This window comes from Sinocyclocheilus rhinocerous, unplaced genomic scaffold (genome assembly GCF_001515625.1).
Source record: "Sinocyclocheilus rhinocerous isolate Xijiao unplaced genomic scaffold, SAMN03320098_v1.1 scaffold72, whole genome shotgun sequence".
Taxonomy (NCBI): Eukaryota; Metazoa; Chordata; class Actinopteri; order Cypriniformes; family Cyprinidae; genus Sinocyclocheilus; species Sinocyclocheilus rhinocerous.
In genome coordinates this window covers 2,538,533-2,545,290 of record NW_015628351.1, presented here as the reverse complement: position 1 = coordinate 2,545,290, position 6,758 = coordinate 2,538,533, and positions in this window count along the sequence as shown.

Below are 6,758 nucleotides of genomic sequence, written 5' to 3'. Positions count from 1 at the left end.
GTCCCACACAGAAGAAAAAAAAACAGTAGGGGGAACTTTTACTTAACATGTTTTAATTATGCACTTATTCCTTTAATGCATCATTTGTCTTTAAATGCTTTTATGCAACCTGCCCCTTAATCGGATATATTTTATAAACTGAATTTATACGTTTACTGTAAGTGTAAGATGTAAATTACACTCTTACTGTAAATACAGTATATTTTCATTCTAGTTGTGCCAGACAGTTATACTCCTTCAAATCAAAATAATCATATTTTTGCCATATAAAAAAATAATCACCATAAAAAATGGTGACCAACATCAAACGTGTATCTGAAACCTTGCACATTTTTTTTTACATTATTTAATTATTTGACTTTGTAACCCATTTACTAGTTTATTTTACTCAGAATGACTCTGCACACTGCATTCAAGTTACATTTGATCATGCATTCCTTGGGAACTGAACCCCTGATCTTGGGTTTATACAGTATATTGACATATACATACTGTGTGTTCTAGTTATAGTTTGTTATAGTTAGTTATATAGTTTGGCAGATCTGCACTTTTGGTGCATGGTGCAGTACATTTTTACTCTTCTAATATGATATTTACTGTAATCCTATATTCAAAAGGATTAATGATTTTGACCCTAATCCAAATCCTTTAGTTTAAAGTCCCAACACAAGAAGCACTTTCATTTAGACTTACTACTGGGCCACTGCAGCTGATCCAGGCCACCAAGAAAGATATTCAAAGTTGTGGCAGAAATGGGACTTCTGCCCATTGCACAGGGGCTCCAAATGAATGCTTTGTAAAGAGCTCATTATCTGCTTGACAGATTTCTAAGGGCAGGCAGGACATGTCTCTAATTGGACCGCATGAAAAAGAGGGTCCAGCACTACTCATGGAGGAACACAAGGCTCCTCACCAATACAGTTGGAATGTGCCTCTCCATTAGTCTGAGTCACATTGTTCCATCATTGTTAGTGTAAAAGTTTCCATTTAATCCACAAGAAGGTGCTCTTTCATTCAGTGCCATGAGCCTCAATGACAGTGTCACAGCAGATAATGAAAATGACCGAGATGAGGACAAAGAGATATGGTGATGTGGACAATGGCTGTCTTCGTTTGAGCTTTGTGAACTGGCTGACCCAAAACCTGTGCTTGTGTCTACCCATGTCAGATTCACAATGTTTCAAAGGGCTCTTTGAAACTGAAATATCATCTGTATTTCAATAAACACTTGAGTTGCAAGACCTTACCATAAGAAAATAAACACATTCTTAACCCTGGGTTAACAGAATGCTATGTTATCTTTTTCAGTGTTTCACACTTATTTTCTTTTAGTTAGAAATTAAGTTTTGAGGTTTCACACTTCAAAAGCTGCGATGTTTATGCTCTTATTGGCATATTTGCTGTGTCAGCATCATTGATTGGATGAACTTAGCATGTGACCTGATTAAATAATAGCTTGCATTGCTATACAGTATATTAATTTATGGTATCACAATGTTGCTGAATAGACTTTTTGGACCATAACGGTTTCTTTGGTTACTTTATCACTCCAATTAACAGGTATTCTCTCAGTGTTTGACAATTCCCTCAAATGCTGAAATGAATATATTGCATGAAAGTTTCTAAAAAAAGCAAAAATGCGCCTGAAAGCCCATTCGCAAAAGTTTCAAAACCTAGGCAAGTCTAACCCACTTTCAAAATCACAAGTATGGAACACAGGGTTTAAAAACAGATTATCCATGGTTAAGCATAGCATGAAAAGCACTACAAAGTCCCTTAAATCCAATGTAGCCTGTTGTTTTCTAGTGTTTTAAAGCCACTCAAACATGAAACAGTCTTGTGATCAGACAACGCTACTGTGATTGTTGTGCTCAGGTGAGAAAATCATGCAAATGAACACTTATAAAGCTGAGACGGAGTTGAATTTCCAGTCATTCGAAAGTTAGCCAGAGAGAGTGATGCATCCATGTTTAAGCTCAAGAGGTCACATGACCTGAGGATTACAGTATCATGTCCTTAAACTCATTCTTCACAGTAAAATGTATTGGCAACCATTAACACTACACTAATTGTAACTGTAATTGTTACCTTAAGACGTTAATTCTACCTGACCTGACCTTCTAAAAATGACTTTTGTTGGTGTAATCTAGTCTGGTTGATTTAGTCATAATAATAGTATTGTTTTGACTTAATTCAGATATAAATGTTGATGATTATATAAACCAGTTAATTCAGATGTTACCACATGACTCATTTTTAGGTTAAATGACAACATTGTTCTTTTTATTATAAAATGATAGTGTATTACTTTTCAATTCAAACAACATTTAATATGACACAAGTGCAGTCCTATTTTGGTAAATGATCAGCTTTAAGCTATTTTAAAGATTTTAGTATTTGACAACTGCGCTTCGCATTTATGTAGAATGAATGACCTTTTATTTCATCATGCTCAGTTTTACTGCTGTCAAGCAAGAGGTGCTGGCAATCATAGCCATGCAAACAATAATGCTTTCATTCCCTTACGAAAAAGACGTTTATTCAAGTGTGCTATTAGTATACTTCTTTTAAACTAAACATCGGAAAGTATACTTTTAGTCTACTTTTTATATACTTCTCAGAAATGGGCTTTATGTACTTCTCAGAAATATACTTAAAATGACATTTAAGTATACTTGACTTATAGCCTACTTAGAAAAAGTCTAAATATATCTGAGCTATGCTTGTGTTCCTAGAATCCGTGTTTTCATTGTTATACTGTAGGGGGCGCTAGTACACATCTTCTGTACAGAATTTCCAAAAAACACAAGTGAAGAAGAAACCGAAACAACAGATGCTTCCACATGTATTCTAACACGATCATCAGACATAAAACAGTATCAAAACTCTGTAAAGTTGATGTAATGTCGACCAATGAAGAGGTAATAAGGACTGTCAAGCTTTGGGGTGTTGATCGACTTTATCTACGTTTTGATTATCATTCTGAATCCAATTCATAGTCTTTTTTCAGCTTTTTGTTCAAAATGTTGTTTATTTCTTTTCTTTTTTTTGATTTATGAAACGTACCCACATTCAAGTGTTTAAAAAAAGAATGCATGAAGCTAGAATAAAATGTTTTTATTTACAAGCAGATACCCTGTTCTTTTGATGTTTTGTATGGTCAGATATTCATGTAACAAAATATATACAAATTAATACCTAAATAGGGACAGTAGTATACTTAAAGTATGATGTAAAGTTCACTTAAAGAAAACTTACAAGTATACTTGCAGTATAAAACTACTAAACTAGTAGTTTACTGAGACTATACTTCAAAGTGTACTAAAAATGATACTACAAGTATTTAATTAGTAAACTATCAGTATACCCATAAGTTCACTTTTAGTATAGTTGCAGTACAAACTAAACATTTTGATGTAAACTAGTTGTGTACTCAAAGTTTACTACTGTTATACTTAAAAGTATACTTTTATATACTAGAAAGTGGGCCAATTTAGTCCCAAGGAGTATTGAAATAGTACACTTACAAGTATACTACTAGTACACTGATATTTGTATACTTGCTACATAAAGTATACTTAAAAATATACTTGAACTTTACTTAAGTATACTTAATAAAATAAACTTGAAGTATACTACTTTTTAGTAAGGGTTGATATGTCTCCCATTCAGAAATAGCCTAGAGATAAGTGTGTAGTGCCCTGTAGCACGAACTTTCACCGACTCAGTCATGTGTGGACCAACACTTTCTGCCACTTAGGCCTATTACAATCTGGACAAATTGCTTACAAATTCAAAAAGAAAATGACATTCAAGGCAATAAATTAGCAATGGCATAGACATATCTTTGATTTACTGAACAATACCAACCTACAGACATCCACCAAACCCACCTTGTCTTTGATCCAACGTTTGTGTGTTATTGTTTACAATGCTTATCAAAGAACATTTATTTAGTCCTGAGGAACCAACGTCAACAGAAACTTTCCATTCTTTTTGAGGAAAAATAATTTATGATATGAAGACAATGAAAGAGAAGTGTTTTTTTTCTTTTGCATACAATTTTACCGGACACTTTCCTACTGTGAAGAACAAAGGCTAAGGATATGGTGTGAGGATGAAACAACAATGACAAAGCTACCAGCACTACCAGATTACCAAACCTGTTCCTGTATTTACTTATATTATTATTACATTTTATTATAGACAGCAGAATCTTTCAGATCAACATCATTTTTTGACAACAGTGCATAGGCTTATTTTTCATAGGCTTACTAATTAATTTGTCAGTTATGCCATAGTTGATCAGTATTGTTGGAGTAATAGAAATTATAAAAAAGAATTATACCTTATAAAAAAATTTAAAAGGGAAATTATAGAAATGATAAAAAATAAGATTATTTATTTTTGTCAACATCAATATTTAAATATTTTACACCATTTATTCCTTGTAGTCTCTCAGTTAAAAAATACATACACATACAAAAAATACACATGCATGCGTATTAATTATTAAGTATGCGTTAATAATTAAAACGATTTTTAAAAACATATATGCATATTGTATATGGATATCTAGAAACACGTTCTCAGGATTGTCCAGATTACAACGATTAAAAGTCGACGCATTTACGTAACTCCATTGAATACGTGCAGCCAATCTAAGCATGCCTGTGTACAAATCGCCATTCAGACAGAGGTAACCAAGCGGCTTATTTTTCATAGGCTTACTAATTAATTTGTCAGTTATGCCATAGTTGATCAGTATTGTTGGAGTAATAGAAATTATAAAAAAGAATTATACCTTATAAAAAAATTTAAAAGGGAAATTATAGAAATGATAAAAAATAAGATTATTTATTTTTGTCAACATCAATATTTAAATATTTTACACCATTTATTCCTTGTAGTCTTGATTAATCGCGATTAATCGCATCCAAAATAAAAGTTTTTGTTTCCATAATATATATGTGTGTACTGTGTATATTTATTTTGTGTATATAAATACACACACATGCATGTATATATTTAAGAAACATTTTGTTTATATATTAAATATATATATTATGTAGACTAAACAAAAACTTTTATTTTGGATGAGATTAATCACAATTAATCGTTTGACAGCACTATCCAAAATACTTTTTTGTTGTTGTTGTTGTTGTTGTTGGACCATCAGTGCTTTGTACTTGATTAATGTATATGCATATGCATTATAATGAACTAAGTTTTGTAGAACAATGACATTTGGTTTATTATAACGTGTGCTTAAGTGCACTAGAAGAGCAGTGCTCTTAAATTGAGATTATTTAGAAAAAGCGCTGCTGTAAACCCTTTGAAGTCTAAACCCCTTTGATTCAGTGGCTCAGTGGACCTTGCATTGTTTATTAATATTCGATATGTTCATTTCATCAGGAATGTTAAGCTTCTAAGGACTTGAGGCCAATGTTACTCAGTGAACATTGCTAAATGCACATCAATTTATGTTTTTATTCATGCATTTTTTACAACTGCAATTAATTGCATGTACTGACCTGTGGTTACATAATATTTAACAAGGTTTAAGTGTTGCATGTAAGCACATGTGCTGTGGTCAAGTCAGAGCTGCACAGAGTATGACAGCCAGGAGGCGCAATTGTCCCACAGCAAACCTGCCATAACAGTTAGTTTCTATTACAGGGAATGTTTGTTAAAACACAGCGTTTTCTGCAGTAGGCAGGGTGGCAGATTAAAACACTATTAAAAGGCTACTGATGTAACCTTCTTAAGCGTGAGACTAACTAGTGTTTGCTACCTAGTGTATGACAAGTACAGCAGAGGATTCCCAGAATAATATTCTGGCCTATTCTCAAAACATTTAGTTTTTTGGGGATTTGCCTTTTTAGTACACACAGTTGTAGAGTTTTACTCCAGTCGAGATCAAACTCAGCTCTAAATATATACTAAAGTGTTATTTAGCGTAAGAATGCTTAGGAGCACGTATGAAATCACATTAGCAGTATTTTAGTTAATCTGACCCTACGTGCTAGTGCTCACGATGAAGTCGTTGTCTTTGAAGGCCTGTTGAGCCTGTTATGTAAAAGCCTGTGGTTGTTGGAATGGATTGGAGTGGATTGGAATAAGAGGCTGGAGTAGTCGTGGTACGTGTGCGTGAGTTGGTTCAGGTGCTGCCAGATCTGTAATAGGATCATATTAATAATCAACAGGGTTTCCCTCATTCAGCATCTTACATGTTGCCTGCATAGTGGGTTCACAGTTCTGTGTAATAAACTGAACCATTGTTCACATGGTGGTTAGAAAAAAAAAAGATACAAATAATTTGAACAGTTTAAGCTATTTCATGTCTTTTTTGGCTTTAGCAAAGCTGTAAAAGGAATGCAAAGACCATATAGAACTGACTCTTGTATTATGCATAATATTGTTATTATGCAGAGTGAAACTGCACATTCAGTACACACCTTTTTAACTCCCTTGCATGTATAAAACCCATCACTTTATCAAAATTCCACCATTCAGTTAGGCTCATAATCCAAACAATAAACACAGACTTGACATGACTTGACTTGACTTGACTTTAACAGACTAGACTTGACTTGACTTGACTTCAACACTAACCGACAACAGGATAAATACATTCAATACACGTCAAGGAACAAAGGCAACGACATGGCTACTTATAGCAAACAAAGAGGGTTACATGACATGAACAAACCAATGGGAAACAAGACACATGACCTAGACAACCAATCAGAACATGA